Source organism: Podarcis filfolensis (genome assembly GCF_964270895.1).
Source record: "Podarcis filfolensis genome assembly, chromosome: 2".
Lineage (NCBI taxonomy): Eukaryota > Metazoa > Chordata > Lepidosauria > Squamata > Lacertidae > Podarcis > Podarcis filfolensis.
Genome location: NC_139605.1, coordinates 72872383 through 72900036, shown reverse-complemented (window position 1 = coordinate 72900036; position 27654 = coordinate 72872383). Strand labels below are relative to the sequence as shown.

At 42.9% G+C, this 27654-nt stretch overlaps 1 long non-coding RNA gene across 1 annotated transcript; it reads right to left on the bottom strand.

Moving 5' to 3' along the window:
* Positions 1-741: 741 nt before the first annotated feature.
* Positions 742-14632, bottom strand: LOC310753262. The gene is made up of 3 exons (XR_014543308.1): positions 14386-14632; positions 3287-3424; positions 742-1803 (listed from the first exon to the last, which is right to left on the bottom strand). It is a non-coding gene; the product is annotated as an uncharacterized lncRNA (long non-coding RNA).
* Positions 14633-27654: the final 13022 nt, after the last annotated feature.

The following is a 27654-nucleotide window of genomic DNA, read 5'->3' as shown; positions in this document are numbered from 1 at the left end:
TTGAAACATGATCTGCCGCCCCCCTGAAAAATTTCTGGGGAGATAGTTACAATGGGAAGCAAAGATAATATCCAGCTTACCTGTCCCTCCCTAGAGACCAAAGTAATTCATTTTTCTCTGCCAAATTCCACTCTCTCTCTCTCACACACGGTATGAACTAAGTAACCAGGTATGTGAGAGCTTAGAATAACCCAATAGTTTTGGCACAAATCCATGCAAAACCCTAACAATGGCATTTATTAATAAATAAAAGAAAAGATGAGGACAAATGGAAGAGGGAGAACGTTGCTTTGAGAAAATAACAAAAGATCACCTTTTAGTTCAACTCTATCTAGTCATAGCTACTTGCAAACAGGCCTCTGGTCTCCTCACATGTGTAGATGGCGAGTTGAGGGACTGAGATACAAAAAGACTGTGATCCACAATCCACTTTAAAGAGTTTTAGACTCAGGTCTTGACTTACAGCTGGCATTATCCAGCCAATCGCAAGGCAGTTATGTAGCCAGGAAAATGCCTAGGTGCTTGGGGCTGAAACACTCAGGGTGACATTAGGCCAGAGAGGACCCATCTAGTTGAGGAACAGTCGCCTTTCCTCAGTTCCTGGATGTGGCTCCTGCATTTATAGTAGATGGAGGACTGGGGAGACTGAGTAATTTTAGAGGGACAGGTTGGGGAGAGCAGAACAGAGCCATATATATTTAATTTATTTCAGTGTTTATAAACAACACGTTCATAGGAAATATAGCAAGGCAGCACACAAAATAAAAACATAATGCAATAATGACTGGTTAAAAAAACTTCAGTAACATGTCAATAAAAACTGGTTGTTAAAAATGTCAAAATCAAAATTTCTGTCTGAACAGTATGTTTTTAAAAATATGTCTAAAAGAAAGCAAGGATGACTCCTGCTGGACATCTATTGGCAGGGAGTTCCACAGGGCAGGACCTGCCACATTAAAGACATGGACCCCGACTAAGCCTCAGGGGACCACTAAAAGTGCCTCACCAGGGACTGATGTGGAGAATAAGGAATCCAGCAGCCCTTATGTGCCCCAGTTGTTTAGGGTTTTGTGAGTTAACCCAAGGATCTTGAACCTGTTTTAGTAGCAAATTAGCACCTAATTAGCAATTTTATCCCCTAAGGAATTGCTTTCTCAATATTTCTTTTTTCTATTTCTGTAAACCTTGAGGTTCTGTGAACATTATATCACATCGCTTGTTCTCCTGGGTGGTGCCATTTTGGTTTTGTAATGATTGGTGTGTGTGTGTGTGTATGTGTGTGTGAAGTATACTCTCTTAGCATCTCTCTGACTATCTACTTCTTAGAGTGCAGTAAAACTAGAAGTGAACTCTGTGTTCACAGAGCACTGATTTCTCCCATTCCCAGAAGGCTGATCCTGGCCCTTTGTCTGTATGGGTTTCTTCCTTCTGTTGACAGAAGTTTTTGCATGTCAGCCACACTCCCACACTGTACTTTGAAAGTATTTATAATAATCTCAAAGAGGAAACTACAATTTGGCATTCCCAATGCACTGAGGCAGAACAAGTTCACAGACCCATGCAATGCTCCTCTTCCGCTTTGTAGTTCATTGGGTGCTCATGAAGGGCTTGTCCACACTTTCACCTGACCTGTAACTTGATTGTAGCATGTAATGATTAATTCTCCCGTATCCAAGTGCTTTTCTTGTTGTTCCGATCTTACCTGCTGAATGGGAATTTATCAGATGCGTAGAAAATCCAAATGGGTAGTTTGCTTCCCAAGCTTCAATTCCATGGGCAAGATCAGATTTTTGCAAGGTGCAGCTGTGGAACAATGAGAAAGGGAGAATTAATTGGTACACAATAAGATAAAAATACAGGTCAAGGGAAATTGTGGATGATCCATAAAGGTGTCGTGTGGTTTGAAGAGATCAAGCAGGCTTAAATGGACATGTAAGTGGGCTGGGAAAACTATTGTGTAGTAAGTTGTAGAACTGAAAATCTGCAAATTCTTCAACTTACTTTTGTGTGTATTTAAAATGCAATCCTGCTGGTTAACCAGAAACTCTTCATTCGTCTGGTATCGGATCCAAAGGAGTTACACGTGTGCACATGGGCTGTTTTTCTCTCAGAGCAAGCAAAACTCTGGCTACCATGGAAGAGAAGGCATGGTTCAGTTTTAAAAGCAGTTTTTCCTTTTCTGCAGAGTGGAGGGTTCTCCTGTGAACGAGCATGACCTTTCTCTGAATCCTGGCCGCCTTGCGTCGCCAGTATTAAGTAAGCAAACAGCAAGGACTGGTATAAAAATGAGTTCCTCATTAAGATAGTAAAATGTAAGATTTGTTTTATTTGTTTTGTGGCTTGTTACCCTTCAGTTGTATTTTTCCTACTTTCTTTACAACCATAATGGCTAAGAAGCCCTTTTCTTTTTTCTTTTAAATGAAATTGGGTTAGTCATGATGACTCCGGGAACTGAGGTTTTCAGAGTGACGCCAAATATCACAATAAATGGCAAGGGTTGACTGCCCCTTTGTGAATCTGGACTTTAGCAAATCATTTTAATGTCAGTTTACTCACAGTTTTTTTGTTAGGCAAGCAGATTGTTGCGTAATGATCCCCCTGTCAAAGTTGCCACATAAGACAGTCTGCCATGCTGAACACATTAAGTGGGACGAAGCGCTTTGACTAATAAAGGAGGTCATGCTGAGCAACAGCTGGCTGGCCCTCTTGCAATTTGAATATTTTTTTTTAAAGACTCCAAAAGGAAAGTTTGCATTTTTAGGAGAAAAGGGATCTGCAGCTGGCTCATCAGCATTTTAATATCACATCTCCAGCGAAGAAGTTGGAAGATGCTGGTTTGAAGTGTTTGTAGCTAAGAGAAAATACATAAATGACTCTGTGAAAAGGGAACTCAGTGGGTCCGTGTTTTTAAAGCTTAAAACAAAGTTAGACATTATTTAGGACCAGTGGCGTAGCGTGGGGGGTGCAGGGGGGGCCGGCCGCACCGGGCGCAACATCTGGGGGTTAGGGTTAGGGGGCGCAAATCCACGGGTTAGGGGGTGCAAATTACTTGCCTTTCCCCGGGTGGTGACAACCCACGCTACGCCACTGTTTAGGACTGTATGTACACAGTGCTTCATTATAATCACCACCATAAATGCAGTGCATCTTACTTTGGTGTAATGAATTTAAGATCAGGTTGTAGGACTGCAATTAGAAAACTGCTGGTTTAGGGCAGGGGTGGGGTACATTTCTTTTTAGCCCAAAGCCCCATGCACTCACGGGCAATTTGCTGGGGGCCGTATACCTGTGGTGGGCTGGGCCAGATGCAAAGATGGGGTGGGACAGAGGTGAAGCAACAATGGTGACTCTTAACTTTGAGCAGTAGGCTACCTTCCAGCTGGACGAAAGCTGGACATCTCATAGATTGGAACCTCATTCATGCCTGTAAGACGTGCAAGAAAAACATTTGTAAAGCATATTCAGTCATGTGGCAACCCACCACCACATGGTGCAGGTATAGTAAGTTTACCAGACGTCCCAGTTTCCCGGGGACAGTCCCTGGATTTAGAAATCAGTCCCCAGACAAAACCCTATCATTCCTAATAAAGTTGAAAAGTGTCCCTGGATTCACTGAAAAATAACTGGTAACCTTAAGGTGTAGCCCAGACACAAGTTTACTTCTCAATGAGAAGCAGCCATCTTAAGACAAAGGATACATCAAGGGATGGTGTAGGAAACTTGTGGCAAGGGAGGAAATATTGGTTGAAACGTGATGTCAGATTCCGGTTAATGTCTCTGTTTTTTTTATAAAGGAGATGATAATGTAGAACAAAAGGCTAGGGTTAGTTTTTAAAATAAACTTCCCAAGCACTTGTGGTTCCTACCACAACCCTATTCATTTCATTGAGAAATGAACTCCACTGTGCTGTGTGGAGCTTACTTATGAGAGGAAGCATTGGCCACTCCCTTGTGACCTCATTGGCCACACCCTGTGACCTTGGTGCCATGCCTCCCTGACAACCTAGCAGCCCCACCAGGTCTGTTGGGGACCGGTTGCCTCTGTATTTTAAATATTCATTTGTATGGGCCTTTATGTATGCTGCCCTTCAACATGGTTCATACCCTGCAACATTTCTCCGATGAAAATGGGGGCCTCCCTATTCCATAATGATAATATTGCTATTCATACCCCACACATCTTACTGGGTTGCCCCAGCCACTCTGGGCAGCTTCCAACATATATAAAAACATAATAAAACATTAAACATAAAAAACTTCCCTATACAGGATTGCTTTCAGACAGCTTGAGGGTCAGATAATGCGATACCTTCCAACATTTATCCAATGTAAATAGGGACATCCTAAGGGAAAGTGGGACATTCCAGGGATGTCCCTGGAAAATAGACACATTTGGAGGATCTGCATGGCTTACATAATCAAAATATAATAAGCCATTAAAATACAATTAAAATAAGACACATATGCGACAGTGGCTATAAAAGCAGAAATGTTTACTCCTATATAGGATATAATCTTTGTAAATCACCCCCTCTCTTCATGCACACACACACACACACACACACACACTGAAATTTAGACTTTATGCTAAGGAAAGAGGTGGATTTGCCCTGCCAGACCTTAAACTTTATTATGAATCAGCCGCTTTTTGCTGGCTGAGAGAATGGCTGCTTCTTGAAAATACTGATGCGTTGGACTTAGAAGGTTTCAACAATGTATTTGGTTGGCATGCATATTTGTGGTATGACAAGGTTAAAGCACATAAAGCGTTTAAAAACCATATTGTCAGAAAAGCACTGTTTAATGTCTGGATAAGATATAAGGACTTGTTAGAAAATAAAACCCCAAGATGGTTGTCACCAATGGAAGCGAAGGCTCAGAAAAAACTCAATATGGAGGCCAAATGGCCAAAATATTGGGAAATTCTGGAACAAGAGGGAGACAGAATAAAACTGCAGAGCTTTGAAAAATTAAAAAATAGAGTGTGAGACTGGCTCCATTACTACCAAATAATGGATGCATATAATTTGGACAAAAAACTTGGCTACCAGGTGGAAAAATCAAAATTGGAAACAGAATTGTTAGACCCCAAAATTAAGAATTTGTCAAGAATGTATAACTTGCTGTTGAAATGGAACACTCAGGATGAAACGGTGAAATCTGCTATGATTAAATGGGCACAAGATGTTGGACACAACATTATGATGGCTGACTGGGAACAGTTATGGACCACAGGTATGAAGTTTACGGCATGTAATGCCTTAAGAGAGAATTTAATGAAAATGATTTACAGGTGGTACATGACACCAGTCAAGCTTGCAAAAATTTATAACTTACCTGACAATAAATGTTGGAAATGTAATGAGACTGAAGGTACATTTTTTCACCTTTGGTGGACGTGCCCAAGGATTAAGACATTCTGGGAGATGATTTATAACGAAATGAAAAAGGTATTTAAATATACCTTCCTGAAGAAACCAGAGGCCTTTCTCCTGGGCATGGTCGGCCAATTGGTGCCAAAGAAGGATAGAACTTTCTTTATGTATGCTACAACAGCAGCAAGAATACTCATCGCAAAGTATTGGAAGACACAAGATTTACCCACCCGGGAAGAATGGCAGATGAAGTTGATGGACTACATGGAACTGGCGGAAATGACTGGCAGAATCCGAGACCAGGGAGAAGAGTCGGTGGAAGAAGATTGGAAAAAATTTAAAGACTATTTACAGAAACACTGTAAAATTAATGAATGTTAGAAGGATGCTGGAATGAAGTTATATGGCTTTAGTAGAAATGTTATAAAGAATTAAGTAAAAATAGATTGTTAATGGACTAAAGGGAAAAAATAAGGTTAGATTGTGTTAAGATAAATTATAGGACAAAAACTGAGAAAGATGGAAAGGATTTGCTGAAATAGCTAACTGAACTGGAATACAAAAAAGGGAGGTGTGAGGAGGTCGCTGAAACAAGTAAATGAAAGATAAGATATGGAAATATTGGATGTGTTTTTAATTGTTTCTGTTTTTTGTTTTTGTTTTGTTAAGATAAGTAGTGTTTTTGTTTTTCTTGTATTGTATTGTATTGTTCTGTTCTGTTTAACTCTTTTTTTCTTTTTCTTTCTGTAATCTTTAAACTCTTAATAAATATTATTTTTTAAAAAAATGAAATTTAGACTTTAAACGGTGTCATACTTTATAGACGACCCCTAATTTCTGTGAGAGTATATGGGAGAACTACAGAGGCACTTCTCCCTCAGTTCCAAGGAGCCTGGGAACATTTGCAAACGCTGGCAACAGGAGAGACTGAACTATAGAAGCTTCCTTTTCAGCAGCAGGGAGGGGAAAAAATGCCTTCCCCTCCTCTTTGGCAAATTATAAATGTTGCACTTGGCTATTTCTCTGCAGGGGAAAGGGAGGGGGGGTCAACCAAATCTAATTAAAGCAGCCTCCGATGAATGGCTGGTCTGTCTGATAACCCTTTGCCAGCGTCTCTTCAGGTGCTTTCTCACTGCTCATTTGCAGAAGTTGATGCTTATCACCTGTGCTGGGGGAGGGGAGCGGGGGCTCAGAGCAGCTGCAGCCGTGGTGCCTGGTGTCTGGCTCGCAAGCGCTTGCCCGACACTTATTTCGTCATACTCCACTTGTTGGCCTTGGGTCAGGCCAGGGCTCCCCTTGGGAACCATTGTAATAAAAGGCCCTTCACATCATCCACACAGCTGTACAAACTGCGGCCACCTTAGCCCTCTTGTCTGCTCTGGAATGTGGCTGGGATTTGGGAGGCTGTGTCTGAGCTCAGCCTTTCGGATTTGGCCTTTGGAGAGACCGGGTGATTCCTTTCAGTCTTCCTTATCCGATCTCTGCAAAGGATTAGGCTGAGCTTTTCAGACGGTGTAAAACAGAGAGCAGGCGGGCAGCTCTAATTCAGAGGGTTGAATGAGCTGTTTCAGTCCTGCCACATCCTGCTGTACACATGTGAGCAGGGGTGAACATGAGGTGGGCCGACGGCTCGGGTTCGGAGGGAACACTGGACGGTGTAATTTAGGGTCAGCAAATTGTGATAGTACTAGCATTCATATTCCACGTATGTTCCCTAGAACTCCTCCTTTAGGATGGCACCATCTGTTGCCGTAAAGCAAGGGTGGCCAACGTGGTGCCCTCCAGTTGCTGCTGGACTACAACTCCCATCATCCCTCCCTGAGTCTAATTCCCCCGCTCCCTGACTTGACAGTTTGAAAAGGGGAAACTGCAAAGAAAATACATAGGTCTGGTGCAATCCTGGAGGCCAACCTATCTCCATGCTGTTGCTGTTGCAAAAGAGACCAAACAGGAGGGGTGTGTCTATGTATGATTATGGAGGAGACGGGTCTGGGTGGATGGGGTTTTGCATCTCAGTTTTGAACCTCTGTTAGGGAAAATGTTAAGTTTAGCCTTCGTGGGGTCCTGCTGTTGCATGCAGCTGGCACAGATCAGCTGGCATGGGACCACCAGAGGTTTTGTACCCTTAAGTGCGTGCTACAGTGCCGAACCATACACCATCAACCTGCCTTAACAAAGTGAACATCAGAAATGGCAGTATTCAAAAAACTGCGACCATTTCAGTCTCCCAAGACACTTTACCGTTGACCTGAAAGTTGCCATTCTCCAGCAAAGGTATTTCAGTGGGACACCTTAATTGGCTAAATTAGAACTTGTAGAAAAATTGGATTCTGGTTGTTCAGGCTTGACTCCGGACAATGGTTTCTTGTGCTTCTGCAGGTGTTAATTAACATAGCAGAAGAGCATAAGAAGAGCCTGCTAGATCAGGCCAATGGCTCATCTACCCAGCATCCTCTTCTCACAGTGGCCATCCAGGTGCCCCTAGGAAACCTGCAAGCAGGATTTGGGCACAAGGGCACTCTCCCCACCTGTGGTTTCCAGCAACTGGTTTTCAGAAGCATGACTTTCACCCACTGAGGAGAGAGAGCATAGCCGTCATGGTTAGTAGGCATTGATAGCCCTCTCCTCCATGAATTTGTCGAATTCTCTTTTAAAGGATATTGTAGTACAGTGGTACCTTGGGTTAAGTACTTAATTCGTTCCGGAGGTCTGTTCTTAACATGAAACTGTTCTTAACCTGAAGCACCACTTTAGCTAATGGGGCCTCCCGCTGCTACTGTGCCACCGCCACGTGGTTTCTGTTCTCATCCTGAAGCAAAGTTCTTAACCTGAAGCACTATTTCTGGGTTAGCGGAGTCTGTAACCTAAAGCGTATGTAACCTGAAGCGTATGTAACCCGAGGTACCACTGAATAATAATAATAATAATAATAATAATAATAATAATAATAATAATAAATACCCCACCCATCTGGCTTACAGCATATATGAAGCGTGTTCTCCTTCATGGAGAGCACGTGTTGTGGTGGGGGCCACCAGAACACTCCAAAGTTGGGGCGGGCTAATTGATTGTTGGCCACTGATGATTGGGGCTTCCCTTGTTGTTGGGAAGAAGTTAATGTTGCCATTTGTTGACTGACAGCCAGAAATGCTAAAACTCCTTGCACGAGGCTAGGGCTTCCTCTTTTCTACCGTGCATCGGATTGCCCGTCCCCCCCTCCCTAGAATTAGGGTTGTTCGCTTTGACCTTGCTATGCCTGTCATGGGGTCATCTGCTTTGGAGCGGGGGCCCGGTAGGAATTTTGTCCATCTGGCTGATTGGCTGGGGCCATTTGGTTTTTGCCTACTGCGTAGCAAATCGTCACAACTTGTAAGGTTGTGGTTAGGCATTGGTTTATGGTTCGGTTGGTTGAGGGGCAGTGGTTGAGTGCCTGCCCTTGGTAGGTTGAGTGCCTGCCCCTCTAATGCTGCTGCTGCGAGGGATTCCGTTAAAGGAATCGGGGGCTAACTATTGCTTGTCCACTCTGTCAAGGGGGCTCGGGCCATAGCAATGAGCTCCTGGTTGCATTTGGGGTGAGGGCAGGTTCCCTGGTCCGTCGTTACCCCCGAGTGTATTCCCCTATTCTGACTTTCGCATCGTGCTGAATGTCAGTCTGTCCCCCATGGTGGGGGCAGATAGTTGCAACCAATGCCTAAGCAACCACTCACAAATTTGTATTTTAATAAAGTTGTGGCCAAAATTATGCCAAAAATCTTAAACAAAAATTCTGTGTGATGTGTGAGTTATTGGAGTGGCCCTGGGGACCTCGTCACGCAAAAACATAATAAAACTATAGGCTTTGTTGTCCTGAATCTTCCAACATTCAGCTATATTGGATGTCCACGAGTCCAAGTGTTATGAGAGAGGGATAAAAATAGTCACTATATATATATATATATATATATATATATATATATATATATATCAGAATGAATGCTCAATGAACAGGTTGTCTGGAAGTGCCCTGTGTCAGACAGCACTAAGTAATTGCTGCTGTTGTGAATGGCCACTTTGCTTATCTCCAGCTTTACTGAAGATAATTTTTTGTCACAGACAGTACTTACAAGCTTGTATGTACACCAAACATCTGATGAAGTTACAAAAGCTTAAGCTGGTTAATCTGTAATTCTTGACAGTTCCACAAGACCCATGGCTGTTTTTGAGGCAAGAGACTAATGGCCAAATTGGAAATGATGTTAACTGAATGCAATTAACATCTAGGTTTTTGAAAAGAATTAAATAGCACCCCTCTCAGAGCAAACAAAAGCTTTAGCGGCTGGTTTTTATTGGGACTCCCTCTCCACTCCCTGCTATTTGGGTGCTGTTGCTCCAGGGCCCCTGCAGCTATTTAAATTTTTTAAAATGAGAGCACCACTTGCATCCACACAATTAAATTCTCACTTGATGCTAATATGCCTACCACTCTGGAAGTTAGCTCCATCAAAGCCACTTTTGATCAGCAAAGGGTATGACATTTTGGCTTTAATAAATCTGGCACTTGTGATTTCTTTCATTAACTCATAGCTGATTTCATTACCAGGCCTGGCAAAATTACAGTCTCAAAGTTGCGAGCAGAAAGTGCAACTTGATTCCACTCCAAGCTGAGGAAGAAGGAAAATGTGATGGTTATGGTCTTCAAACTAGCAATTGCTTGATTAAGTCTAAGTTTATCTTTCTTATCTCGCCTCCCCTCCCTTCCCCTGCTGGGCCCCTGGCAACATGTGGCTCAGTCAGACACTCAGCCCCAGTTCTGCAGGGAAATTTACGGTTTGTGTTTGACAGTGGCCATCCATTACGCTTCTGTGCAGCTGTTCATGTGAAGACAACTTTAAACTCTTCCAGAAATTGCTTGCATTCAACTGCAGGCATTCCTTGCTGGACCAGGAATGCAGGAAGCTAACTGCCTCCTCTTCCCTGGCAAAGAAGAGCAAGCTTCTGTCCCTTGCATCACTACAATTGTTCGTTGACAAGGATGGACGTGGAGAATACTCTGTCATCCTGGGGGCTGCACCCTTCAGAACAGAACTGCCTTACGCAGTCAGATCACAGCTCCATCCAACTCAGTCTTGTCTGCACTGACTGGCAGCGACGCTCCAGGGTTGCAGTCAGGGGCCTTTCCCAGCCCTTCCTGGACATCCTGGGGGTTGAAGCTGGAGGCTTTTGCATGCAAGGCAGATGCTCCACATCTGAGCTACAGTCGTTTCCCATTGGCATCTCCAATTCAGGGATCTCCTTTCAGCCTGACATCAGATGACTTTTATAATGTAACACCTATGTTTGTTTTTATGCAGTTCAGAAAAGGCACACAACTACATATTCTTATGGCGCTCTCATACCCAAGCACACACTTGAAGTTAAATTATTGGTGAGGCAATATTTAGACAACTGATTTCTCCCCACCATAAGATTATTTTTGAAGTTGCTTGGGGTTTCTGTGATGCAAAGATACGAAAGCCACAGTGAACACTTCTAGTGTGCTTCCATACCACCTCATGAAAACTTGGGGTTAGGAAGCCCAGTATATATTGCACTTGGATCTTAAACTACTTTGTGCCTTATAGTTTCAAAATTTTCAAATGGAAAGGTATGTTTTGTATGTGATTTAGTATTGATAGTTGATGTGTGGCATTCCTTATTGCAGTTGTTTTCAAAATTTCTACATTCAGGGATTACTTTGTACACTGACATCTGCCAGGGGACCTTCTTCATTAGAGATTTTAAAACAGAGGTTGGGTGGCTGTCTTCCAGGGATTCTTTTGCTGTGTTTTCTGTATCACATTGGGGTCTCTTCCAACTCTACAATTCTATGGAAGTCTAGGGATCTTCCACAGAATCTGCTTTTGGGCATTCTGGGGCATTCTCTAGGACACAATGCTCAATGGCCCACTGTGAACAGGTCCACAGCCAGGATTCCCCTGTGGCAGAAGTGGTAGTCTTTCAATATTGAGCAAACTCTCATAAGCTTCTAAAGAGTTCCCTAGAAAACAGTTATAAAGCCAATGATATTTCTTACCTGACCATTATCTGATGGAAACCAGCCAAGACAGCAACCCTAAAGCCAGCCCAAAGTCAGCTGAGGAGCAGAAATGCCACTTTGCCCCACAGTGTGCCTGTGGAAAACTTTGTGGGGGTAGACATCCATTCAATGGCAGTTAACCCACCGTTGGTGAGGGCCAAAATGGAGCATGCTGGGGCAGCCAAGCACCTTTTCCGTATCCAAAGTGCTTTACCATTTTTTATCAGTTTCCTAGCTTATTTGGAATCTGGCAGATTTCGCTTGCAAGGGAGCTGAGATTTCCAGTGAGCAGATGGGAACAAAACTATCTGGCATTTCTGAAGTTTATTTTTATATAATCCTTCATTCTTTTTATATACATTTGGAGCTTTCCTTATGGCAGCCCTTTCTACACTCAGAAGGTGATGACAGTATACGAGAAATCAATATTCATAAGCACTTGGGGCAGATCATGATAAAAGTAAGCATGATTCAGCAAAAATGGAAGCACTTTCAATGAGTGAAAATAAGTCTCACAAGGCCAAACTACACATTATGTTTAATGTATGGTTTGACATCAAGTGAGTATTTCCCCATCCTCAAATTAAATAGCTGTGGAGGGTGGGAGTCAGGATTGGACCGTTGTAAGGAGGAGTGATGTGAGCATTGTTATGTATTCAGTGGTATGTGTTTGCCTGAGCTTGAGTTTGGACTAAGTATTCTGAGCTCCTGTGTTCTGATTCGATAAATGATGTCCAATCACAGAACACTTCAGGATTTGGGCCTCTGCCATTGGCCCTTGAACTCTGAGTCGTGATTCGCAGCTTGGAAGCCAATCACGTTGGGAGTGGCCCAGGCTTTCAGGATTGTATATAAGCAGTTGCTTTGCCCCTGTTTCCCCGTTATGTAGTTCAATAAAGGTTCTTGCTGTTATCACTGTGTCTTGCCTCATGGGAACCCACCTACACTTCAGGCATGTCCGGTGATATATTCTTTCTGGTCTTATAGTCAGTATTCAGGCCCATGCAGTGGGAGGCACAGCTGGGTACATTTGCCCCAGGCGGTGGAGGGCTAAGTTGACCAGGGGCCCCCACCAGGGACCAGCTGCATTTTTGTTTGAGTTTCTAACTTTATTCTAACAAGACTCCTGCCCCAGGCCTCAGACAAGCTCTGCATGGGCCTGTCAGTATCAGTTTTGTACCAGTGGAATCCTTGATACTTGCTGGTGTCCGTGCACTTTTAAATTATACTCTTGTAGTATGGGGATTAATGGCAGGACAACAAAAGGGTATTTAGTGAACCCTGCTGGTTGCTAAAACACTTATACTTTGAGTTGGAAGCATAAACAGTCACTATCTATTATGCAATAATCTGAAGGTCTCACTGACCTTGCTGCATGTGAGCAAATCTATTATAAATGTCAGTCTTTTCTGAATATCAGTACCTATCTGGAGAGGTTGATGACCTGTATCAGCATATATGTTTAAATTAAAATGGGTGTCTTGATAGCTATTGTATTTTTGATGTGAGCTGGTGTGTTGTTCCTCCCTCTTTTCTACCTCCCTATTTTTGTTTTCTTTCTTTCTTTTTTAGACTTATGTATATTAAACAAACAGAATCTGAGGGAAAGCCTTTGGGGGGCGGGGACTATTCTCAATAGAAAATTCCACCACAAGCAGCTATTTGGCCTAGGAATGAAGCCTTGCCATTGGAGGTGGATCTCCAAACACAGCCATTAGAGTGGGGAGGCTTCTCCAGGAGGGAACTTCCAATGACTGAGGCCTATAGAATAGGAGGAGGAGCACCATGGTGGTGTGACACTCTTTCCCAAGTATACACTGACTCCCAACAAATTATGGGAGCTGTTTGTTGCAGTGGCTCTCCATGGCATATTACTGCCACCACCACTCCTGTGTTTCTCTTGTCTCCCCACAAAGCCATTCGACCTGCACAGAGGCAAAGGCTCTTCTCACCTCCAGTGCTATGGAAATCACAAGCAAAATGTGCAGCAGCAGTAGCAGAGACAGGTGGGAAGCCAACTCTCTCTCTGTGGAATTCTAGCAGGGCTCCTGTTCCTACTCAGATTGTATGGCTGGTGGCAGTCTTTCATTTATGTACTTCATTTCGAAAATTTATAAACCGCTTGCTCAAAAGAATATTTTTTGGACAGATCAGTTCATTGCTATCTGTTAGTGAGAACGCCTTATCATTAATCCAGATGTGCCATGACTTGTTACCTGGAAATAAAACATTACACAGAGAGCACTTGTGCAGAAACTGGAGGGCAGTTCCTTAAAGCAAGGTTGTCTGAGGCTACAACATTCATTTAATGTATCGTTTGCTGTTCCTTTTGAGAGTTATAAACCACAGTGGGATGTAATTGACCTGTGCTGCAAACTAATATTGACAAATAAACAGTGAATCTCTTTCGTCAGGGTTCCTTGTTTTTGCATGCATTCATACTTGCTCATTTTTCTAGTCAACACTGTTGATTTGTTAGCCAACATTTTCCTTCTTGAAACATCATTCAGTTAAGGCCTCTAAAATATCCAAGAACATTTACATCTAATCTCATGCCGGACTGTGTGCAACTGCTATCAAAGGCGTAGCCCGCGTTCACCACGTGTGCTGTGGGTTCTTGTATAATTAATGCAAATTATATGCTCATATAAATATGTGAAATAACCACATTCTTTTGGCTCAAACACTGGCCATCTGGCCTCAAGCAAACTGCTCACACAGAAACAGAGCATCATTTGAAACTTCCAATGCCTCTGAATAATTTCTGAGAGAAGGTTATCCATTTCCCTGGAAACTTAAAACTTAGTGGAGCTGTTAAGTGTGCTCGTTGACATATTGAGTGCCATCCAGAGTGAAGAAGAATGCCCACTCTGTGCTACTTGGTTAGTTCAGTCCTGACAGAGGTTTACACTTCTTTAACAAGAATGGAAAGGACAATAAATAGGCACTTCTCACCTTGTCATTGCAGTTGCACCACTGCTATATCTCAGTAAATTCAGTGGTTTGAAAAACTTGCAGTAGAAGAGCATATGCTCCTGGTTGTTTTTTTCTGTGATGTCTCTTTCCAGGTGGAATTCTTGAGCCATCAGTTCCCATGAGAGTTTTATGCCACATACACTGGTAAGGAAAAGACGAGTAAGGAATCCTCTCAAAAGTCAGCAGCAGCACAAATCAATTATGTGGCACACTTTTAAAGTGCAAATTGTGGGGGGCGCAGCGGGGAGAGAGAGAACGCTTTATAGCAACACTAATCAGCAAGTAAATATTATTCCCATTTTATAGAGAGTCTGAAAGATGGTGATGTGCCCAAGGATGCCCTCCTGGGTGCACAAGTAAATAATATATAGGTAAAGCTGGGACAAGATGTTGCAAAAAACATTGAATTCCTCCAAGTATGTTGACTACTTGGACTCTTTACAAACTGGTTACAATAGATCATCCCTGAGCATTGCCCATTCTGCTGGGAGCCAAGGGTGTGGAGACGTTTAAGGTTCCCTTCCGTCCCACTACAGTCATAGGAAGCTGCCTTACACCAAGTCAAATCATTGGTCCACTTAGCTCAGATGGCCTTCCCCAGTCTCCTGACTTGAATCTCCTGTTGCTGTTTTAATTGTGGCATTGTTTTAATGGGCTAGGGGACGGGGGTGGCGCTGTGGGTAAAACCTCAGCGCCTAGGACTTGCCAATCGCATGGTCGGCGGTTCGAATCCCCGCGGCGGGGTGCGCTCCCGTCGTTTGGTCCCAGCGCCTGCCAACCTAGCAGTTCAAAAGCACCTCCGGGTGCAAGTAGATAAATAGGGACCGCTTACCAGCGGGAAGGTAAACGGCGTTTCGTGTGCTGCGCTGGCTCGCCAGATGCAGCTTGTCACGCTGGCCATGTGACCCGGAAGTGTCTGCGGACAGCGCTGGCTCCCGCCCTATAGAGTGAGATGAGCGCACAACCTTAGAGTCTGGCAAGACTGGCCTGAACGGGCAGGGGTACCTTTACCTTTTACCTTTTTTTAATGGGCTAGTTTTATTTTACATTTTAATTGTGGGTGTCTAATTTAACGTTTGGGTGAACTGGTTTTATTGCATATTTTAAATTATGTGCGTTTATATTTTTTTGTAATGTGTTTTATTCTTGTAAGCCACTTAAAAGTCACACTGGCAATTAAGCAGTATGATAATGATAAAAATAATATTATAAAGTGCATTGCTGATCCGTAAAATAACCCAACTCTTCTCTCTCCCACAGCTATTTTGCATTATCCAGTGAAGTTGATCTGTTTCTGCCTGTTTGCTTTATTTGTCATGTGGCGCTGGTAAAGCTCAGTGGTGCGATTGACGGAACAGCCGTGCTGGCAGGAGGAATGCCCAGACAGTTCCTGAAGAGCACCATTCATATATGTAGAGGTACAGGGTGTATTTTTCCTTGAATGCAGGGTCTGTGTGGGTGCACTGCAAGTGTTCCTGGGAAAGCTGTCTGAGTAGCTGACGCATCCCAATTATACTTATGTTCCTGAGGAAGAACTGAGCATCTGTGAAGGTCCACTGAGAAAGTTAAAAATACCATGCTGGTCTCCTCTGCCAAATGAAAGCACACAGATGTTTCCAGTATCAGAGGGTTAATGTTTTGGCAGAAAGTCCAGTCTCCAGAAGCAGGAAGAGATGGCCTGAGGCATCCTGGAGTCTGAGGCAAAGAATGCAAATGTTGCCACGCCACACCACTCTTGTGGGGAGAAAATGCAAAGTGACAAAGCAACAGGGCAATCCTAGGGATCTCTACTGATCCCCACGGAATTCACCAGGGCTTACTCTCAAGTAAATGGACACAAAGGATTGCCGCCCAAATGACCGGTCATTTTCTCTCCTTTTGCAATGGCCCTAAATGTTCTGCCTTAGGGAGCGTAATCAAAACAATCTAAGGGAATGGATCATCTTTGGTACAAAGGAAGGTGGAAATGGTTGGGACTTTTTAGAGCAGAAACAAGACAACTAAGCGGGAATATTGTAGAGGTTTGAAATATGGGCTCCAAGAGGATATAATTAGAAGGAATCTGAAAATATGATGGGGTTGTCCAGTCCATAGGCAGGAGGGCTTTTGATAAAACAGAAATACTCCTTTGAACAATGCATGAGAACCACTGGGGCGTAATGGTTAGAATGTCAGAATATTGATAGCTGGGTTCAAATCCTATTCCACCATTAAGCACACAGTGCTACCTTGGGCTAGTCACTGCTTCTCACCCTAGCCCACTTCATGGGGTTTGTTGTGAGGATAAAAGGGGTGTGGGCTGAGAGAACCATGTATGTTGCTCTGGCTGAATTCTTTAGAGAAAGATGAGATAAAAATGTAAGGCGTAAATTACAGTTGCTGTAAGACATCAACGTAAATTTCTTTTTTAGAAAAATGCTTGGAGAATAGTTAAACTTATAGATCCTTCCATGCCCAAGCATCTAACTTTTGCCATTATCATGCCCTAACTGTGAACTTTCTGGGCAGCCGGACCCTGTCTGAAGGCTGGGTTACACAAGCAACCACTGCGCTGACCCATTGTGCCAGCCATTATGCTGCTTTTTTCGGTGGCTTATGAGCCTAACCCTCAAAACAACAGGCCCTGGCCATTTGTCAGGACTGTGGATACCCAAAGACTTCTGAATAATGGGACTTGCAGTTATCAGGAGACTTGTTTGTTGAGCTGGGCAACAGGAAAAGGAATTAAAGACGGACAATTAGAAGTGGCAGATTTGCTTGGCAAACTGAGCATCACCAAAGGAGCTTTTTCTGTATATTTTGGGTGGTGGAATGGCAAGTCAGCTCAACCACCATGAGGTGCCTTCCGCCCATCCAAGAACCACACACTGTTTATGAGAAAATTGGATGCTCTAAGTCAGGAGCAAAAGCTCTTCCCTTTTGTACTCTGGCTCTTTGCCAGTCTTCTGTATCTGAGCCTTGGCCTACGTAGCATATCACACAGGCCATTCCTTTTCCTTACTGACTTTCATTAATGCCACTTTTGTAGAGGCACAAAGGCTGCCAGCCCAAGGAGGAGGAAAGTGGGCAATTCATGACATTTTGACTACTGTGTCATGGAACCAAACTGTACAAGCAAATGGGCAAATAATCTGATCCCTGGCTCCTGAGGCAAATAGAAATAAAATACCATTTGAATGAAAACTTGATTCTTCTGGCTTTGGAGAGTCCTAATCTCAAACAGACCCAGTCAGCTCACTTATTTTTAGAGTGAGTATTCTCAAGCCCTTGGGCTATGGAGCCTCTATAAACCAAGATGAAAATTTCCACTTCTTCAGATGTAACACTCCTCGACCTTGAGCCAGTCACAGTCTCTCATGGATGACCTGCAAAGTTAGTACAACTGTCCATCTTTCTCCTAAAGCACGAGAGCCGATCCATGTAGGGTATGCCTCACATCTTCTTTCACATTGGGAGGCACTCATTTGAAATTGCCCAAGTGTGAAAATAGCTTCCCCATGCCAACAGTTCACCACATCACAGAGATGCATTTCTGAAACTTCCACCCTTACCTGGGAGCAAGGCCTGGGGATCTTCCTCTAAGTTAACATGCAGCAAATGGATCAGGCTGTCTTTTAAGTTTTATTTCCTCCATGGCACACCCTTAACTTTTGTTTATCACCCTTTCCTACTCTGATCTGAATTAATATCTTGTAAATGAGCCTTTTCTCCTTTCCTACATCCTTGGCAATAGCTCTTCTGTAGAGTCCATGCACTGCATGCAGAAAGTTCCACATCCCACCCCAAAAATCTCCAGGTAGGGCTTGAAAAGGATCTTGTCTGAAATCCTGGAGAGCTGCTGCCCCTCAGCAGAGTTAGGCAAATCTGTCAATTTCTCTTTCTCCATTTCTTTCTGGGGCTTTCCCACAGTCTGAAGTTCAATGCTCCATGTTTCCACATCAGCGTGCAATTTTTTTAAAAGTCTTCATGAAAATTAATCAACAGTTTGATGCAAATTTTGCTAAATATATCCATTTTAATGCAATTTTGCCCAACATGTACATTTTTGCAAAACAATTCCCCATAAAAATGCTGAATTTCTGCATATTATTTTGATTAATATTTGTATTTTTATCAACATTTTACCCCCGTATATGCATCTTTGTACATATTACATAGCTGGGGAACTACATTGCAAAATTCAGAAAACTGCAAATTTTGAAGAATGGCTATGTTTCAGGAAGTGTGAATTAGGCAGATTCTTCTTTAAATGAGAACTTAATTAAATTCATCCCCTACCCATACCAGTCAGTGGGAAGATAAATCTGGTCCCAATAAACCAAAGATCTGACTCAGTATTAAGCAGCTTCCTCTGTTCTTTGGAAGATGAGTGCTCCCCTCTCACCAACTCAAGAGTACAGTGGTACCTCTGGTTGCGCACGGGATCTGTTCCGGAGCTCCAGTCAGATCCTGAGGTGTGAGTATCCGGAGGTGCCACTTCTGCGTATGTGTGTGGCATGGTTTAACGCTTCTGCGCATGTGGCGAAACCCGTAAAAATACTTCTGGGTTTGCCGCGCGCATATCCCAAAGGATACGTAACCAGAGGTGAATGTAAGTAGAGGTACCACTGTACACATTTACCCCCTTCAGAGAAATGTGAGCCTATCTGCAAGTGAGAAAGGTTACTTCCCTTTTACACCACGTAACGAGAAACATTTGGGTCAAAGCAGTGTTATTGTGCTCTCCCCACCCCACATCATCCAGAAAAGCCGTACAAAACTGCATGCATGCAGAAGCATAGGCCACTGCCTCCAATAACACCAAGAGCTAGGCTGCAGTAACCAGTGGTGCCACTTGGCAAGATTGACAGGGGCATTGGAAGGGGCAAAGCGCACTGTGGAAAAACACTGGTATCCTTAAGCATGTGAGAAAAGGGGCATCACAGTTTTATCAGCCTGAAATCAATCCAGAACTGAAATACGGGTGGTGGGACAGTAGAACCACATCAGGTATAAGAAAGCAGCAAGAGCAGCTCTAAATCAAAATGACGAGGGGCTACACATGTACAGAAGGCCCCGCTGTGGATAATGCCTGCTCACATTACCGTTTGCCGCAACCATTGCTGCCAGCCTCTTGCATTCCTATGAGATTTTTTTTTAAAAAAAAGAAAAACTCTTCAAAAACAAAAAGCATAATAATGAGATTCCAAATGCCAAGCAAACTTTGCACGCCCTCAATTTGGTGGTTCCCTCTGTGCTTCTTTCTCCCTCCCTGCCCCATCTGCGCTCCTCAGTGCCTTTGCCTCTTTAAGAAAGAAGTGCCTGTGGGATTCTTCACTTGTGAAGCTTTTAGAGCATGATTAATTGGTAATCAGTGGCACGGTTCCCTTAGTACATAGTGATCCCGCTCTAAAATGCAAAAGGGCACTGTGCTATCAGTGTTGTTTCTCATGTGGTGCCAGCTTGCTCGGGGCGCTTGTTCTCAAAGGGTTATGAGCCAATATAAATTCCTGAAGCTCCATGGGAGAGAATCCTTTTGTTTGTTACTTTCTTTGCCCTTTGCTATCAACAAATGGTACCCCTCCACACACAAGCAGAAATGCATACACACCCTGGCATTTACAGCCTCTAAGGACACAGAATTTGCGCTTCCCTCCACATTTATCCAAGGTCTCCGTCATGTCTGCATGGCTTCCTGCCAAAGGGAGACTATAGAGGCCTTGCAACTGGGTCTGAAGGAGACAGTCTTGCTGTGAGTCTGAGTTCACGTGCTTTGCAGTCTTTGGGATTGTATACGCAAGTGCATTTTTTTGGAAAGTCTCGTAAACCCTTAAGCAAAACGGGTAAAAGTCTTTCTACGGGTGGACAACAAGGACAGCATAGGACTCCAGAGGCTGGGAGAGGTCTCGTTTCTGAGGCCTAAAATCCTCAAGGCAAGGCAATAATGGAGATGGTGGGCTTCATGGTCAATGGGAACCTGAAGTGGTAGGGATGGAGGAGAAATCCAGTTCTGTTCACATTTTAATGCAACCCTACCCACTTCACATTTGTTGAAGACATATGTCAGTCAAAACACAGCTATCTTTTGAAATTCATGCTTCTTTGAACTAAAACTAGTGGATTTTAGGGGATTTAGGTGGATTTTAGAGGAAAGTATGCACAAAAATCCCTATATTAGTGAAACTAACGTTTAAAATGCATTGTGTTACAGAACGTTGCTGGCAAAAAAAGAGTATATTAATGAGGACTTTAAATAAGAAAATCAAACTGGTGTGGAAAGGTGGCAAACTAAATATAAGATTGAAAAACACACACACAAAGAAACTGAGAAAACTGAAATTAACAAATACACTCATTCCTAGGAAATCAACACATTTTTGGAGGTATCACAGCCACAGTAGCCAAAGACACAATCCAGGGCAACAAAGTACTCTTAGAACAATGTACCAGGACCAGTAAAGGCAAAGGTGGAAATAGATCCCTTTTACAAGAGAAAGGAAGGATGTGGCTATTCATCAGTAGTGTTTTCCACTTACTTTCCCACTTGGATGTTTAAGGCATCCACAGTATTCAGTGAGGCTTACTCTCAAAAACGTGTGCACAAGATTTCAGTCATAGTTATGCCTATTTATTAGGCATTTCACAATACAGTGGTACCTCAGATTAAGTACTTAATTCGTTCCGGAGGTCCGTACTTAACCTGAAACTGTTCTTAACCTGAAGCACCACTTTAGCTAATGGGGCCTCCTGCTGCCGCCGCACCGCCGGAGCACGATTTCTGTTCTCATCCTGAAGCAAAGTTCTTAACCCAAGGTACTATTTCTGGATTAGCGGAGTCTGTAACCTGAGGTACCACTGTACTGGAGTATTGTGATATGGATTATAATAAGAAAAGGATTTTAAACAAATGTTAAGTTGGGTTTTCTTAGTTCACTAGTTTAGTTTTAGTTAGTTGTAAAGTGGCAGCAAAGAAACCTTCACATGGGCAGAAGTCTTACAAAGACTGAAAAAAGAAAACCAAATCTAAAGCAGAATACCAACTTTTATTATTCCTTTGGCTAAATTTGTCATAATTCACCACCATTCTTACGATTGTTCTGGTTTGGTTTAGGCTTAGCTAGCCAAAGCCACAATTATTATTTCTGTAGTCCTTTTCATTAAGGGCTTCATTGATTCCCCCCCATCATTTAACTTATTCTACCTTTAAAAACATTGCAATAACGTGTACAGCCCTGATACTGCCTGCTCCCTCCTTCCACTTACTACTCATTGTTAACAACAGAAATTGCGCAGCAGCGGCGTGGCGGCGGCAACAGCAGGAGGCCCCATTAGCTGAAGTGGTACCTCAGGTTAAGAACAGTTTCAGGTTAAGAACGGACCTCCAGAACGAATTAAGTTCTTAACCCGAGGTACCACTGTAAATGGGCTAACATTAAATGGGAGTTAAATGCCTAGTTGTCATTAACAGCCAGAATAGTTCCCTGAACAGTGGTGGGTTAACTTGGACCATTTTTATCTATTGACACTTTGAAACAGTTGTGGGCGAGGAGGTGGGAGTTGTTTAAATGGGAATGTGTACTTCCCTTGCTGTGGAGTGTTGTAAGCAAGTTCTGTTGTGTTGCGGGGGGGGGGGGTCCTCCTGCCCCTTCTGCTGAGGAGGTCTCTGGACACCTGCCCCCAAAGTCCTGTCTAGCAAGTGTAAGGTTGCATTGCAGATTTGAATTCAGGTTTTCCCCACCTCCCCAATTTAACATTATAGCTGAGCTGACTCATGTTTAAAACTGGGCCACGTTGCTCTCTTCTGTATATAAAAGCAGGTAAAGGTGTTTTTTTAAAAAAATATTATTGAGAAAAAGAAAAAACTGAAAAATTCTCGCAACCTATTAGAATGGCCAGGTGTTTAAAAAAGTTTGCCACTTGCATTTCAGGTTTGATCTCCATTTCTTCATTGTCCCCCACCTTCAAGCTTCTGGACTGTGTTGTCTGCTGAACCTCTAGAAGAATTCACACAGCTCCACAGGTGAGCTAGTAAAGTGATCTGGTGCCCTAAACAAGGATCTGCTCCAATAGGATCTGCCCAAGGAGCACTTTACATGGCCTCTACATTCTGGACTTAACTGTCAGGGGTCCTTTACCTTTACATTGTACAGTCATACCTCGGGTTGAATATGCTTCATGTTGAGCGCGTTCAAGTTGCGCTCCGTTACTTCCAGCTTTCGTCACTTGCGCATGCGTAGACGCTCAAAATGATGTCACGCGCATGCGCAGAAGCGGCAAAAAGCGACATGCGCATGCACAGACGTGCCGTCGCTAGTTACAATTGCTTCTGGATGCGAACGGGGCTCCGGAATGGATCCCGTTCGCATCCCGAGGTACCACTGTATTGAGGAATGGGTGGTGGTGGTGGTGGTAAAGTGATGAGGCTGAGTTAGGCTCAAAGCAGGAATTTGCAAACTGTCTCAATTCAGAGTACCTTCCACACCATGCCAAGGCGCTCTTGCACATCTGCTACAAACTGTTGATCATTGATGCAAAGTATACGAAGAAATATTCTGAGGCACACTCTCTGTTCATGCAGGACTCTGACCAGGCCTGCTGGGGCTCACTGTTGCTCGGTATGAGCTGAGTGCACCCTAGAACAGACCCAAAGGTATTCATTTTTAAATATTTATGTTGCCTTCTCAGACTATGTTCACCCAAGGCAGCAAATGAAAACACGTCTATAACACACCACTATAAAACTTACTAACCATTGTAAAAAGTTGGACAAACAAACAACCCAAATGGTCAAGGAGATGGAGCAATTCTGCTGTGGGGAAGGGTTGCAGCATTTGGAACTTTTTAGTTTCGAGAAAAGATGGTATGATAGAAGTTTATATTTAAAAAATGCATGGCATTGAGATAGAGGATAGTGGATAGAGAAAAAGTTTATTCTCCTTTCAGCACTAGAACTTGTGGACATCCCACGAAGCTGAACACTGAAAGATTTGAGACAGATAAAGGAAGGTTCTTGTTCAGGCACCACGTAGTTAAACTGTGGAACTCACTCCCACAAGAGGTAGCGATGGCCAAGAACTAGGATGGTTTTAAAAGAGGATTATTGGCAAGTGATGCTATCAGTGATTGCTTTGCTCTCCTTCCATGGTAGGAGGCAGCAATGCTTCTGAACACCAATTGCTGGGAATCGCAGGTGTGAAGAGTGCTCCTGCACGGTTCCTGCTTGTCAACTTCTCACAGACCCACATCTAATTGGCTACTGTGGGAATAGGGTGCTGCACTAGGTGGGCCACTGGTCTGATCCAGTAGGCTCTTCTTATGCTATTAAGTTCCTGCCCTGGTGTAATTTTAGCACAGCATTTCATTTTTCCAGGCTTTAATCTTAAGATGATGTGTTCTACTTCTGCAGGTGGTTTTACACTGTTTTTTCTAAATTGATTTGCTGTCTATAGATCTTATTGTATGGTGTGTGTATAAGTGATTTTAAATGGTCTTAGTTGTGTTTTCTATTTGTGTGTTGTAAGCTGTCCTGAAATAGTTTGATGGGCAGGATAGAAATCACCCTTGAGATGAAAGCAAGATAAAGTAATAAGGCTTTGACAGACATCTGCCCAAGGTACATTAGGTCAAAATGGCTCCACTTATGAGTATAGAATGGACTTGTCCATGGCTGCAAATATATAAAATTCACAGATATCTTGAGCAAAACCTTTAGCAACAAGAGCCATTTGCATACCTAAGGCAATGACGAGCTCCCAGCCCCTTCCTTGTCCTGTTCCCCCTTACCTTAATTGCACAGAGAAATGGGCTGTCACACTAAAGAGTTTTAAAGTTTATATTTTAGGCTGTAAAGAGACACAACTAATAATAGGTCCTGAACTCTTATCACATGATGCACTCTAATGAGGAGAGCTACTGTTACGGTACAACTAGTGCCCAAGGAAACAGCAGGCCATAGGGCTTACCACAAGGTTCACAGGAGTTCATTGGGCCCTGGAAGGCAACACATTTTGTGGAGTGAGTTTCTTTTGGTCCACTTCACATGCACAAACAGCAGTGTGAAGCAAAACACACTGAGGTTGCAGGACTGAGCTTAGCTAGGAGTATTTTGACGGTTACCGTTGCCAAGGTTGTAGAAAGGAGGAACCCCCAGCCACCCTGAAATAAATGGCCAGTGGTGTTGCTAGAGGTGCTGCTGGATGCTTGAAAGACTATGGGGAACAGACACATGGCAAAAACTTGCATTAAATTTACATATTCTAAATTTGCATCTATATGTATAGATGTATAGGCCGACTTTCAGGAGGAATGCTGTAATGGAAGTCCATTTTTAAAAAGTTTTTTTAAAGTGTTGGGGCAGGGGTAGGAGATTCAGGCCACAACAGGTCCCCCTCCCCCAGCTAACTGCTAACAATGCCCCTATGGCCAGTCACAGTCTTGCACATGGTCAGGACAGCTGCAAAAGATGCACAGCCTGGAACATGCATGGCATTCTTTCTCCCTTTGTCCTTGAAAAATGCATGTAAAAAGTAATACTCCTGACCCAAGATCAGATACCAGGGAGGACAAACTGTAACAGCAGCACAATGTGGCAGCGTCAGCAAGCTGAACCCTGCTCGTTTGTGCACAGCTGTTCCCAATTTAGGATTTTGCCAAAACTACCCAAATATTCAGTTCAGCTGCCCAGCACCTTATTGTGCTGGTCACCTGAGCTGTGCTCCTGGCACCCGCAAAACAAACTGTAGTAGAGAATGAAGGAATTCTTTCACTCAAACCAAAATACTCCTTCCGAAGGCTTTTTCCAATAAGTTTTCATCTTCTTTATCACATAATAAGGACTTAAATATTTTCCCTTGGCACCAAAAAAGTACAGCATGTATTTTATGTAAGACAAACCACAGAGTCTGAGAGATTAGGGGGGCTGCTTTGCTTTTGTGATGCCAAATGCAATCGCTTTTAATTGAGGAAAAACTCCCGTGGGCTTCAGTGACAGTTTCAGCCAAGCTTTTAAAATCTACTGTTAACATTTCCTGAGGTGGGAAGGTACAAGGCCAGCCCAAGAAGTTCTGCTGCCTGAGGCAAAGGACGAGATGGCAGCCGCCTCCCCCACTCCACAGGATGTTGGGTAGACCGCATGGCTCTGTCATCCATGAGGAGGGAACAGCTTGGCTGGGGGGTAAGAAGAAATGGCTGGAGGGGAGCTGAAACAGCTGTCTCCCACCCCATTTGTCTAGCGGTAGGGCTGATCCTCCTAGCAAGCTAAAAACATGGGATATGGATCCAACATCTGCATATCAGAAGCAGTGTTAAAACAGCCGATGTTGAGCAGTGAGCTGCTGCCTCAGACCTCTCAGGAGAGAGGGAGGGAGGGGTGTGCCTTACTATGTGACAGGCTCTCTCAAGAACTACAACCTCATCGGTCAATAAATTTTTGAAGTGTCTTTTTGGAACTCTTTTTTATAATTTTCATTTATATACATTGCATCAATCATTCAACCATAATTTTAACATTTCCGACTTTGACTCCCTTCCCCCGCTTTCTGCGGCTCTTTACATTTATTTTCGTCCTTTTCTGCATACTCCAAATTGTCTTAACTTATTGTTTTATTCATCTATTCTCATATATATATATATCATATATATTTCTGAAACTACAGGTTTTTACAATAATCCTGCCAGCGTCTTGATCTGTTTACAGTTTATTTGTAAATACTCAATAAAGCATTTCCATTATTTTCTTTAAAAATTGTTATCTTGATTTCCTATTCTTCCAGTAAGTTTCGCCATTTCTGCATACTCCATTAGTTTCTGTAACCATTCTTCTCTCATTGGGACCTCTTCTTCCTTCCATTTTTGGGCAAATAACATTGTTGCAACTGTGGTTGCACAGTTAAATAAATTTCTATCCTGTTTAGGTAGTTCTGAACCCATACTTCCCAAGAGAAAAGCTTCCAGGGTTTTTTTAATGAATGTTATCTTACCCCCCCCCCAATTCATTATATATCATTTCCCAGTAAGCTTTAACCTTATTGCAAGACATATGGAAAAAAGTACCTTCTTTCACTTTTACATTTACAACACTTATTCAATTTTGATATATACATTTTTGCCAATCTACTAGGTGTTAGGTACCATGTATATAACATTTTCATATAATTTGCTCTTAAATCATAACATGCTGTAAATTCTGTTGATTCTTCTACAGATATCACCACGTTGTCTGCAAATGATTTTAATTTATATTGTCTCTGTCCCACCCATATTCCTTTAATTTCTTGATTATATCTTATTCTTTGCACAAAAACTTATAAAACTAATATAAAGAATAAAGGCAATGGCAGACAGCCTTGTCTAGTGCCTTTAGTTATTTTATAATTCTCAGTCAATACATTATTTACTTATCAATTTTGCTTATTGTTCTGTATATATTGCCTTGACTCCTTTTATAAAATTTTTAGAGAATCTGTCAGCCTGAATAATTCAGTGTCATCAACAAACTTGCCTAGCTCACTACTCACCCCGACTCCAAGTGAGTAGTTGCTAGGTAGCATAATTTCAATACACATCCTTAGGGATCCCCATGGTTTACTTATCACTGTTGTAAAAAGCTAAGCATGTATTTCTTCCTTAGAAGACCTGGTGGTGAAACCAATTTTCCATGTGTTTTATCTTCATAGTTGCACAGCTGTGAACCTAGACATGTCTTAATTAGATTTAGTATAGACTTTGCTCTTCTGATTTCCTCTGCATGCTGCCTTCCAAAGTTAAACTGACAAAGAGCTGTCTTTGAAACCTAAACATTTGTTCATTCCCACTAGCAGAGGTAAGTTCAACAGAAGGCATCACCATTCCAGTTTGCTGCTTGCTTCCGCTTGACTCTGTGCAGCTGAAATTATCTCTGCAATAAAGACAGATGTGGGTGCCCTCCAGTGGGCAATCAGGAGATCAAACAATAGAAAAGAAGCTTAACACCATCATCATATTAAAATACAATAAGAATAATAAACTCTGGCGGAACGTATCACCTAGTGCAATGATATAAAACCTACGTAGTCCATTCACTGGTCATCCTCAAGTGAGAGAGCTCTATCCCACGATAATGTGGGTAACTCTAGAGGCCTTGTAAATCTTACTAGGTGCTCATCCTCCACTGCTCTCCCTCTAGTCCTAAATGGACACAAGTTGCCAGTCGTTATTTAATGAAAGCTATCACTGAAAGATTCTTTATCATCCTTCTCTGCCACAGCTTCCTCTGATGAGTCAGCAACTATC